The 12,426-nt window shown below is 46.5% G+C and overlaps 1 protein-coding gene across 16 annotated transcripts in view; it reads right to left on the minus strand.

Annotated features, from left to right (window-relative positions):
* LOC138764513 (teneurin-3) overlaps positions 1–12,426 on the minus strand; it is a 4,541,667-nt gene that overhangs the window by 1,078,800 nt on the left and 3,450,441 nt on the right. Inside the window, exon 1 of one of the 16 annotated variants that reach the window (XM_069940656.1) lies at positions 100–487. The exons of the other annotated variants lie outside the window; for them this stretch is intronic. The gene's annotated coding sequence lies outside the window, so the exon portion shown is untranslated. Of the gene's footprint in view, positions 1–99; positions 488–12,426 lie in introns of those variants that run through there. 16 annotated transcript variants of the gene reach the window in all.

A 12,426-nucleotide genomic window follows, 5' to 3' on the forward strand; every position in this document is an offset into this window, starting at 1 on the left:
AGAAATCGTCTTCACTTTTGTCCCCACAGAAATAATTGAAGCAGTTCCACTTAAGATTGTTTGAATACACGTGTAAACTAAAAAAAAACACATACATACCCGTCGATTTTAGTCTGTGATGCGCAGGTGAAGGTTGGACTCACAACTAGGCTCAACAGATGCAGAGGGGAAGGAAAGGAGAGAGAAGGGGGGTTTGGGGGGCGGGGGGGGGGAGCAATCCAGAACCGCGCTGTGCTTTTGAACAGCTCAGTGTGAATGGAGCAGGCAGCAGTGGCGGCTGATCCTTGTGTCGTTAACTGACAGGCACACAGGACCTGACCGAGCAGCCGGGGCTTCCTCCTCCCACACACACACACACACAGAGCGAAAACAATGTCCGTCGGTGCAGCCGATCGCTGCTTGGGAGTAATTAGGGAGAACAACCTTCCTTTTGGCGGATGGGGGTGGGGTGAAGGTTGGTCGGAGTGGTTGTGCTTTGTGCTGGCGTTTGCTGGGTTGATCGGACTGTGAGCCCCCCCTCCTCCCAACTCTGTCTAGCGAGGCTGCTGCAGAGAGCGCCCGTCCGTCCTCCCTGACTGTGTCCAATCAGTGATTGAAGGGGTCAGCCATAAATAAATGTGGTCGTGAAGAATGCCTCGCTACTTCATTTTTGAAACTGCCATGCGACGGGACGCAGCTAATTGCGACCAACAACCCAACATGATAGTTCAAGGCCAGCGCAGCCTTGTGTGGCTGCGCCAGGGCATTGAACTAAAATAATGCTAGAATCTTAAGGGAAGAAAGGCAACTCCAAGCAGAAGAGACATGACAACGGTGGAATGACTCGGGGGTGGGGGTGGGGGGGGGAGGTGGGGTTGGGTCCATGGGCATTTCAGGTCGACCCAAAACGATGAGCAACCCTTTCTCTCTGCCTGACCCGCTGACTCCCTCCATCTTCTCTTTGTCTGCTGAACTTCTTCTATCATGTATTACTTCTGCTTGGGGACGTTTTATTTGTGTGTGTGTGTTAGATCGCGCTTTCAATTTAAACGATGAGCCAAGCCTTAATTGTTTGAACTGAGTGTCATGGGTGAACGACCCTCTTCTGACTCCATTCCCCATCTTCACCTCCCTTCCCAGACGAGGGATCTTTTGTTAAAAGAAATATTATTTTGCAGCAGGAGACTTCTTCATGCTGCAAAGTTCAAGTCCCTCCTACCAACTTGCGAAAAGAGATCTGCCTTTATCGGCGACTCCGCTGTCAAGTGGCCGGGGTGGGGGGAAAGAGACCCTCCCGGTATTTAGTTTGGCTCCGCTCACACAGGGACGCAGTTGGTGTCCAATACTCTCGAACAGCTTGACTAACTTTGTCCGTGGGGACAAATGAACTGTTATTTACCGTAGCCCGTGATCCCTTTCATTCTGGCACTTAGACTTATCCACCGTGTCCAGTTCAGTCACTTTCTGAGTGCGGGAAGGGGGTGTGTGACTGCACCCCTGCTCGGTTAGTCCACTGTTCCAGCACTTTGGCTGGCGAGCTCAGCCCGACCGCTCCTTTGGTTTTAAAAAATGTGCGCTAAAAAAGACCCCTCGAGTTGTGCAATGTAGCCCCCCGCCGCTGTGAATCAAGTGTCAGCGCCCTAACTTGAAAAAGTTTCAAGAAAATGCTGGCACATCCTCTCCCTCATGGCTAATAATTCTCAATTGGCCAGTACGGTTGCCTTCTACGAAGGCACGGGCTCGGTTTCGTTTTATGCTATGCTTTGAACGACTTTGTTCAGTTTGCTGTTCCATTAAATAAAGCATCAATGAGCATTTCTTATTTTTAATGCGATGCAATGTCTAAGTAAATGAATAGCAATAACACCCGTCAATTTCCAGGCGCTTGCTCTTTTGCGCGTCCAGGATTCTGTCCCTGCGCACAAATGCACGGCCACATCGGACAGGGACCAGGGCACAGCGGGCAGAGACCAGGGCACAGCGGGCAGAGACCAAGGCACAGCGGGCAGGGACCAGGGCACAGCGGGCAGAGACCAGGGCACAGCGGGCAGAGACCAGGGCACAGCGGGCAGAGACCAAGGCACAGCGGGCAGGGACCAGGGCACAGCGGGCAGAGACCAGGGCACAGCGGGCAGGGACCAGGGCACAGCGGGCAGAGACCAGGGCACAGCGGGCAGGGACCAGGGCACAGCGGGCAGAGACCAGGGCACAGCGGGCAGGGACCAGGGCACAGCGGACAGGGACCAGGGCACAGCGGGCAGGGACCAGGGCACAGCGGGCAGAGACCAGGGCACAGCGGGCAGGGACCAGGGCACAGCGGGCAGGGACCAGGGCATAGCACGGCGAAAGCCCCTTGCCCCTGCGGTTCAGCGCTTCTCCCCTTCCTTTCTTCTGCACCCTGCAAACACTCAGCGGTTCCTACCGCAGGATGCCTGAGTGAGCCAGAGAGGCGAATGAACTTTGCAAAAGTCAAGGGCGGGGTGGGGGGGCTTCCCAAAAGGAACACACTGAAAAGCCTCAGCTCAAAGTTGTGAATCATGAACATGGGTGTTGGCTGAGGCGTCTGGCTTAGTAATTAACATTTAACCTTTTTCTTCCCACTCACATACCACCTTAAGCAATCCCTTACTAATCACTGAGCACCGATGGCATAGGGATTACTTAAGTGGTATGTGAGTGGAAAGAAAAAGGTTGAGAACCACTGAATATCTAACACCCCGAGTTCTGAGTGGAATATCTATGCTATTTTGAATCTAATCTCTGATAAGACTCAAGATACATGATACATGAAAGGATGTATGATAGGTGAGTAGCAAGGGACGGAGTTTATTTGTCTCGATAAAACCATGTTTTTCCATACATTAATGTGCATGCAGGACAACCTTTTCACTTTCTGTCCCAGCCAGAGTGCACCAGTTATGAATTGGAAACTAACAGCCCCACATGCCCAAAGCATAGAACTGCAACAAGCAGAGTATTCCTTGATGTGCAATAGAGAACACTGAATAATTAATGTGGGGCCTTACTCCCAAATTTGCTGTCAGCTCTTTGAAATTTCTGCTCTACAAGCTCTACTGAATCTGCAGTGGTTTAAGGAGCCTTTAATGTACAACTGAACTTCCCATCCGAGAATAACCTTTCATTTTTGGTTTTAATACTAACCTTACCCAGCTGTGATGCCATAAGAGAGGCTATATCTAAACTCGGGGGAGAGCTCAACTGTCATCTCAGGGGCAGGTCTGGCACCAACTTGTCAATGTTTTTGGTGAGCTCCAGCACCTAAAAAAATTAGTACTGCACTCCTGTCTAAACCCTTTCCAAAGCCACCACACCCTTCCTCAAATAAGTATGCCAACAGAATATACCAAGAGAGGTCTCACCTGTGGAGTTTCTTCAGCAGTTTGTTTACAACTTCTGGCATGGACTTCTGCACCTTCATTGAACCATTTCTGTGGGTTGATAGTAATGGTGGATATCCCAGGTACTGAGGTTATTGCATAACTGCTAACCGTGCTGGTCACCTGCAGCATCTCAAGGATATCCAGTTTGAGTTTCCAAATTTATGCTGAATATGTACTATTTAGCAACAGTGGTTCTCAACCTTTTTCTTTCTACTTACATACCACTAAGTAATCCCTATGCCATTGGTGCTCTGTGATTAGTAAGGGATTGTTTAAGGTGGTATGTGAGTGGGAAGGGAAGGTTGAGAGTCACTGCTCTAGACCCAATTGTTACTGAAATATTTTGCTTGAGAAAAATTATCATTGACCTATTTCTTTTGGAGTTATGAAACCATGCACATAACGAGTCAATTAGGTACAATTAAAACAATGGTTTTCAAACTTTTTCTTTCCACCCACATACCACCTTAAGTGATCCCTTCTAAATCACAGAGCACCTATGGCATAGGGAATACTTCAAGTGGTATGTGAGTGGAAAGAAAAAGGTTCAGAACCATTGATTTAGCATCAGTTGTTCCACGCGGTACAATGGAGGGTGCTATCATAAGGATGTGCAGTATTTTTTTTTTCCGGTGCTTTCAAGGACAGAATGGTGCCAACTAGGCCAAGGAGGTTATTCCTTGAGTGAGTCACTTCATTGTCTCTTGTTGTTGCATTCTACAAAAAAAAACCTGAAAGACATGACCAGTTCAGTTAGCCATGGTTCTAATAAGTCATTGTTAGTGATGGAGGTTGAAGCCTCGTCCCACTACCTCACTAGATAAGTGGCGGTAGAGTACATTCTGCATCAATGTAGTTCTAATGATTTTTTTCCATATTTTGCTCAACATGGATGAGCACCAAAGTAATCAGCTGAGGGAAAACCATGAATGGTAATCAGGAGAACCTTGGTAGAGCTTGGAATTATCATTGAGACCTATCAGGACTGCATCCTCTCACCTCAACACTAAGCTACCAACACTGCTGAAGCATTTGAGGTACCAGAGAAAATTTTTATAACAATCCAACAGTTTTGTGGTCATTGTAATTAAAGATTAGTTTTGTAGTGTTACTGTAGCAGAATGGATAAGTCAGTTGTGCATACGAAGGTGGTTCAGATTGACAACTGTCAATCTTTCTCAACAACAAGAGGATGAAAGTTTAAAGAATAGCACTCAATGCCACTGATAGACAATAGAAAAGATGGCCCTATCAATAACTCTCATCATTCTTTCCACCTCTATCAGATCTCCCTCTGTAAAATGATGAGGCAAGGGTATAAAATCCTAACTCATGGAGGGTGTTATCATAAGGATCCTGTCTTGAGTGGAACTTGCTGTTCTAGACCATTCCCTCTGCCTTCATGTCCTGGCAACATAAAAGTTGGCCAATCTTGTAATGGCTATGTGTTTGGCCACATTTGTGTTCTTCTGGTCACCACATTACCGGAAAGAAGTGCGAGCTTTGGAGAGGGTGCAGAAGACGTTCACCAGATTGTTGCTCGAATTGGAAAATATGGACGAGGGGGAGGAGGACATTGGTGGAGGCTGACAGAAGCTTTTCCACTGAGGTTAGGTGAAATACAAAAAGGACATGGGTTAAAGGTGAAAGGGGACATTTAAGGGGAACATTAGGGACAACTTCTTCACATAGAGAATGGCAGGAGTGTGGAATGAGCTGCCAGCTGAAATGGTGAATGTGGGCTCAATTTTCTCATTTAAGGTAAATTTGGTACATGGTTGGGTGGGATATGGACAGAGTATAGGTCAGTGGGACATTTATGGTGGTAGTTGCCTGGAACATGCTGTCTGGTGAAGTGGCAAAAGGAGTTTTAAAAAGCATTTATACAGACACATGAAAAACAGGCAAAGGAAAGCTGTGGACCTTGTATCAGCAGATGAAATTACTTTCGACCAGCATCTTGATTGGCACTTACATTGGGAGCTGAAAGACCTGCTTCCACTCTGGTTTGTTTTATGTTGTGCAGCAAATTTCTGTTATGTGTAAAAACAATAGGGTAGTACTATTAGGGCAATTGAAATCTTGTATTAAATGGGATGCTATCAGGATGGAATGTATAGATGGCACAATATTTCTCTATTACGTTCAGAAGAACCTTGCATGTAGCAAGCTATACATGGGAAAGGAAATAGGGTGTAATTATGGAATTTGTTTCAAAAGATGAACCAAGGAATGTTGTAGGAACGTGACACTTAAGAGGGACAATGCCAACAATGGAGGCAAAGAGTATTGTGACAGGATATAAATATGTTTTGGGGATAGAAACTGGGGAAGTGTAGGTCACATACAAACACTTTAAAACAGATCTTATTTAAAATACTGGAGCTCTTCTCATGCTAGACATGTTGAGGCCAACAGTCTAATGGATTGTTGTTTACAAAAAGACGACAGATGAAAGAGCTCATCAGAGCCACCTTCTGTCTTGAGTGGAACTTGCTGTTCTAGGAGGGTCATGTGGTTTTGGAAGCAGAGAGAGTAAAACAGGCTTTATCTGTATGAAAGAGAGAGAGAGAGATCAGTTCTTCTGTGTTACAGTCAGCAGCAGCAACTGGAACAGGACAAGCTGGTAAGCTTGTGGAAAACCCCTTTTGGAAGACAGGTTGTGAGTGCTTAGTTCAACTTGGTCAAAGCCCTTGTGCATGCAAAAGGAGAGGACTGGCTGTCTAATGTTTCACTTGGAATAAGAGAAACAAAAAGGCACTCTGTGATGACCTGAAAGAAAGAGGTTATCATCTGGAGAACCGTGAGGGGGGCAAATTTCTTCAGCAAGACACTGAAGTGGCTGATTAAAAAGGAATCAGTTGTGAGTGTCAGAGTACAATGAATCTCTCTGAAAACCGACAAGAACCTTCCAAGGTAGTAACCATTTACCTTTCAAGCACCAAAGCCTGGTGAACATTATAAATGTTAAATTCTGTGCACAGTATAAGAATGGCCTGCAACCAATGAACTTGGAGGAATGAGAAGTGAGATTGGACTGCGAACCAAAGAATTTTTCTGAACTTATACACACATTACACATACATGCACGTAGAATTCGAAGGGGGTTAAGTTAGGTTAGTTAAGTCAATAGTGATAAGTTAAAGTTTGATTATGGTTTCTTGTTTAAAGATAATTAAAAGCAACTTTTGTTTAAGTAACCATTTGTCTTGGTGAATATCTATTGCTGCTGGGTTTTGGGTCCTCTGGGCTCGTAACAGTATGAAGTAGTGGATGGATTAAATATGGTAAAAAGAGGATGTATCAAGGAGTTTAGCAACTTCAAAGATTGTTAAATCACCAGGCCCAGGTGAAGTATATCCAAGTAATTAAAAGAAACAAAGTATGAAATTGTAGAGGCTTTGGAAGTTATTTTGTCCATCTTTAATCCCAGAGTATTGGAAGACATCTAATAGTGTACTCCTTGAAAAAAAAAAGGGGGAACCATTGGACTGAAAAACAAAAATCAAGTAATCTTAACTTTAATGAATTTGGCACATTTTTAAAAAAATTCAGTGGGATAGAATAAACCTTCATTTATTAAGGTAATGATTATTCAAGGACAATCAGTTAATTTGTACAGGGAATTTTGTGTCAATTGGATTTATTGACATCCTCATTTATATTGTGGTCCAGCAAAAGTACAGTCTACTGAACCAGCTGCCTGACCTATTCCAGAAATTGAATGGAGACTATTTTGCAAATTAATATGCTAACTCAATGAACTGCAAGTGAAATGAAATATGAATCTTTCTCACCTTGACCTCAGGATGCGGAGTTTTGGCCCCAACTATTCTTCCCCAAAACCTTTTCCAACTGAAGATCATCCCCTGTGTAAGGGAATGCTTCCTGACATCTAGATTAACTAAGTAATTCCACCATCCCCAAATCTGTGGCCTCTTCATTGTAAGGCTTTTCCTGCCCCTTTTTAATGAATAATAGAACAGAACTTTGCTCATTAGGAATTTTTGCCACATCTTTTGCACATTTCTGATCTGAATTCATGAAGCACATGGATGAATTACTTCAATTCTTCTCATCCAGGAAGATGACTCAAAGGATTTTTGTTTGCATAAGTGTCTGAAAATTATGTCACTGGTCTTTATGCAGACTCAAAGCTGGCTCAAGCTTAACAAGAGTGTATCAACCAACCCTTTGTCCTGGTTGAAAGCCAAGGTGAAAATATACCCTGCTGACTGTGCGTTTCAAACAGGTAGAATCAGTGGGAGCTCAGACTGACACAGAGAAAATCTTTGATGTAAACGATGTTTTTCTGAGTACCAGGGGAAGCCTGATATAATGCCAAACCGTAGCCATCTGTACCTGCTGGCCTATTTAGATTTAAAGAGCAGTGCATTATGAAGTTTCTGCCAAGGCTGATTTCTGTCAAGAGACACTTCCTCTGAAAGCCATCCTATAACAGTATGATATTGCCCATAGGACATGAATTGCACTGCAGCATATGCTTTCACCATCCCATCTTTCCAAAATAGTTCTTTTTCCTCTCTGTTTTAAAAACCCCAAGTTGCAATGAGGCCGGGATGAGATCATGGTTTCTCCGGCTTTGTTTTTAACTTCTCCTTTCTCTCGCTTTGACCTGAGAACCCTCATTTCCCAGCAGACCACAACCCGATTACCCATGTGTGAGCCTTGATCATGAGCTTCAATCTGTTTCTTTGACAAGGGGAAGAGAAATCACAGTCGAGCTTTGATTTCCCGTACTCCACCTGCTTGTAATAATCAGCCAACAGTGGAGCAGCCAATATTAATCAGAGCTGTCAACACAAAGTACAAAAAAAAGTGAAAAACTTTACCACAAAGACATCAGCCAATGGTATCATTTAATAGCACCATCACAGCTTAGAGACTATTTGGGTTTAAACTCGATACTAGGATCTGACCTAAAACACTAAAATAACGCTCCAGAGATGTACTGAGGGAGTGCTGAAGTGTTCGAGATGCAGAGTTTTGGATGAAATTTTAAAGCAGCTTTGAATATCTTTCTTTAGTAGATTTAAATGTGTGCCTCATCTGTTCTGCTGCTAGCAAAATATCGACACTTCCAATCGTTATCCTTTCAAGTCTACAAGTGTACTGAGGAAAGTATATATGGTGATACGAATATGTAACTGACAATGGATAGCTGGCCCATCCCCCACTGGTGACTCCCAGGTACCTCCTCCCCTTGTCACCCTGGAATAAAGGTCGACGTCCCTCTCCCTGTCCTCAGTCAAGCACTTGGCTACAAGTAGAAAGAATAATAAAGCCTACCGTTCTTCACTCTACGGCTTTGGAGTTATTGATAGAGCGTATCAATTTATTGCACTTTAAATCTTCCACATGTGATGGACAAACTGCTGTGACCTGACACGCTAGACCTTGACCCACAGATGCCTGGAGAACCAGAGCTGTATGGGCAGTGGATCAAGACTTCCTGGAAGCTTCTGAGGACCTCATAGATTCTGACGAGAAGAAACTCAAATTACTACGAGCGAGGTCGGCTGCCATGTTTACTTGGTGATTGGGGCTGCACGACTTACCCCAGCCATGAGTGAGCTCCGCAACCTCTGCAGACTGTGAATAAATGAAGTCTACTCGCAGTACCTCCTGGCCTCAAGAAAACAGCAACCTGGTGAGTCTCTGGATGATTTCTTTTGGGCGAGAATGCAGGGGCAATATCTCTGTCCCAGTATCAGCAGACCAGTATGTGGAAGAGCTGATCTGGGAACTACATCCACCAGTGACTTCAAGAGGAAGACAGGCTGCCATTGCAGAGAGTCTTCCAGCTCGACTCTAGATTTAGCCCACCGCAACACTGAATCCATCGCGACCAGCAACGGGCCCTCCACCTGTGGGCCGCAGATGCAGCCATTTTGTGACATGGCAACACAGTCCTCATCGCCATCACAGCCGAGCACATGAAGTGCTACTTCTGCGGCCAGCAGAAGTACTCCCAGCAATGCTGCTCAGTGAGAGAGGCCACCTGCTTGGGATGCAGAAAGAAAGGATACTACGAGAGAATGTGCTAGTCGAAGACTTCCCTACTGAGCAGTGTCGCATGCACCCACAGTGGGGGGGGGGGAGGAGGTGGGGGAGAGAGGCTGCCATCAAACCCAACTTCACTTCCTCACGCCATGGACGGCTCGACCACATGCACGATGCAGGGGTCACCATCTTAACCCGACTCCATTTCCGCTATTGTGGATGACGTCACTTCAGCCTTCTTCATCCACCTCTCCCAGTGTGACCGCATGGTCTAAATGGGGGCCGCCATCTTACTGAACAGCTCCCCCTCTGACAGCAACGGCGACCCAGCACTGGCGTCCATCATCTTCGATCAGGGCAGCTCTCACCTGATCACCCACTCAATGATGGCGATTGAGGTAAATGGGAAACGAACTAACTGCCAGTTTGACAGTGGAAGCAGTGAAAGTTTCATCGACCCAGACACTGTTCACAAACTCTCTCTCACTGTCAGACCAACGAGCAGCACGATATCAATGGCTGTAAAGAACAAATTTGCCGAGATCTATGGGTATTGTATTGAATCATTAACGGTGCAGGATGAACATTATGACAATTTCCATTTACTGTTAATGCCTGAGCTCTACGCACCAATCCTTCTGGGGCTGGACTTCCAAAGCCAGTTCAGGAGTGTCACAGTGATGTTCAGGTGGCCCCAACCACCCATCACTGTATACAACCCCCAGCTCATGGACCCCACCCACCCCCTGCACCCCCACCATCATTGTTTGAGAACTGACCCAGAATGGAACCCCATAGCGACTAAGAGCAGATGCTACAGCGCTGAGGACAGGGCATTCATAAAGTGAGGTGCAGCGACTCCTGCACATAGCTCCAGCCCATGGAGAGCCCAAGTAGTGGTGGTCAGGGGTGGAAGTAAACCCCATATGGCGATTGACTATAGCCAAACGATCAACCACTTCACGCAGCTGGATACATACCCCCTTTCACAGATCGCTGACATGGTCAACAAGACCGGCCAACACAGGTTGTTCTCCACCATTGACCTAAAGTTGGATTACCACAAACTCTCCCTTTGCCTAGGAGACTGCCAGTATACCACGTTTGAAGTGGATGGCGGGCTCTACCACTTCTTCCGGGTACCCTTCTGCGTCACCAATGGTGTCTCGGTATTTCAGAGGGAACTGGATTGGATGGTGGACAAGCACATACTGACGGCCACATTCCCCTACCAAGATAACATCACCATCTGCGGCCACAACCAGCAAGACCATGACGCAAATCTTGCCAAACTCCTCCGCACTGCTAAGTCCATCAATATGACCTACAACGTGGACAAGTGTGTGTTTAGTAGAACTTGCCTGGCCCTCCTCAGATACATCATGGCACATGGTGTCATCACCCCCGACCACATGGGTCCCCTTATGGAACTCCTGATCCCGCACAACCTCAGGTTTCTTTTCCTGTTACGCCCAATTGGTGCCCAACTATGCTAATAAAACCTACCCCAGGAAGATCCACAACTTTCCCCTTATCGTCAGCAGTCCGGCAGCCTTCACCCAGTTCAAGGGAGACATCGCCAAAGCCACAATGCATGCTGTGGACAAATCCATTCCTTTTCAGGTGGAAAGCGATGCCTCCAACTTCACCGCTGGCTGGCACTCTCAACGAGGCAGGCAAGCCAATAGCCTTTTTTTTCCCCCATACCTTTCACAATCCTGAGACACAGCATTTCTCTGTTGAGAAGGAGGTGTCATAACCTAGACTGGATGAGATTTACCCTGCTAACAGACTAACGAACTGTTGTGTTCACGTTCAATACCAAATTGTGGGGTAAGATCAAAAATGACAAAATCCTGAGTTGGAGAATCGCGCTCTCCACCTACAGCTATGTCATCCTATACCAGCTAGGCAAGCTCAATGACCCCCCAGTTGCCCTAACCCGGGGAATGTGTGTCACCGTGAATCTCAACCACCTCCAGTCCCTCCACGATGGCCTTTGCCACCCTAGAGTTATGAGACAGTTCCACTTCATGAAAGCCCAGAACCTCCCCTACTCCATTGAGGATGTCAGGTCATTGACCAGACACTGTCAGGTCTGCAGGGAGTGAAAACTACAGTTTTTACGGCCCAACAAGTCACACCTATTAAGGCCACATGCCCCTTTGAAACATTGATTTCAAGGGGCCCCTGCCCTCATCTAACAGGAACTTATATTTCCTGAACGTCATTGACAAGTACTCCAGATTACCTTTTGCCATTCCCTGTCCCAACATGACCTCAGCCATGGTCATAAAGGCAGTCCATAGCATATTTACCCTCTTTGAGTACCCGAATTACATCCACAGTGTTTGTGGGTCCCCTTTTATGAGTGATGAACCGTGGCAGTACCTGTTGGCTAGAGGTATTGCCACTAGTAGGACAACCCCCGGGTGAATGTCCAGGTAGAGTGAGAAAACGCCACAGTTTGGAAAGCTGTCCTTCTGGCTCTTCAATCAAAAGGCCTAGTAGTTTTGCATTGGCAGGAAATCCTCCCAGAAGCACTCCATGCCATCCAATCTCTGCTATGCACCGCTACCAACAATCCCACATGCTGTTTTCTTTCTCCAGGAAGTCAGCAACTGGAACTACACTGCCACACTGGCTCTCATCCTCAGGACCCGTCTGATGTGGAAACATTGAGGGGTCATAAATCCAACCCGTTGGTTGAAGAGGTGCAACTCCTGCCCACTAACTCTATGTATGTCTACATGGTGTACCCTGACGACCATGAGGACGTGGTTCCCATCTAGGACGACACGTGCAGGAGACTCCTGCCCACTTTCTACTCCCTTCAACCCAGGTCCTTCCTACACCCATACCACCCCCCTCAGGGACTCTGTGCAGGTCAGTGACCCACCTCCACCCAACATTCCATCCACTCAGGACCCTGCTCCAGCTGCTCAGACCACCACGCGAGTGCCCCCATGTACAACCAAGTTCCACCTCCGAAGGAGGCAGCCCTCCCTCTCTGGGGACCGAG

This window comes from Narcine bancroftii, chromosome 1, assembly GCF_036971445.1.
Source record: "Narcine bancroftii isolate sNarBan1 chromosome 1, sNarBan1.hap1, whole genome shotgun sequence".
In the NCBI taxonomy this organism is placed as follows: Eukaryota; Metazoa; Chordata; class Chondrichthyes; order Torpediniformes; family Narcinidae; genus Narcine; species Narcine bancroftii.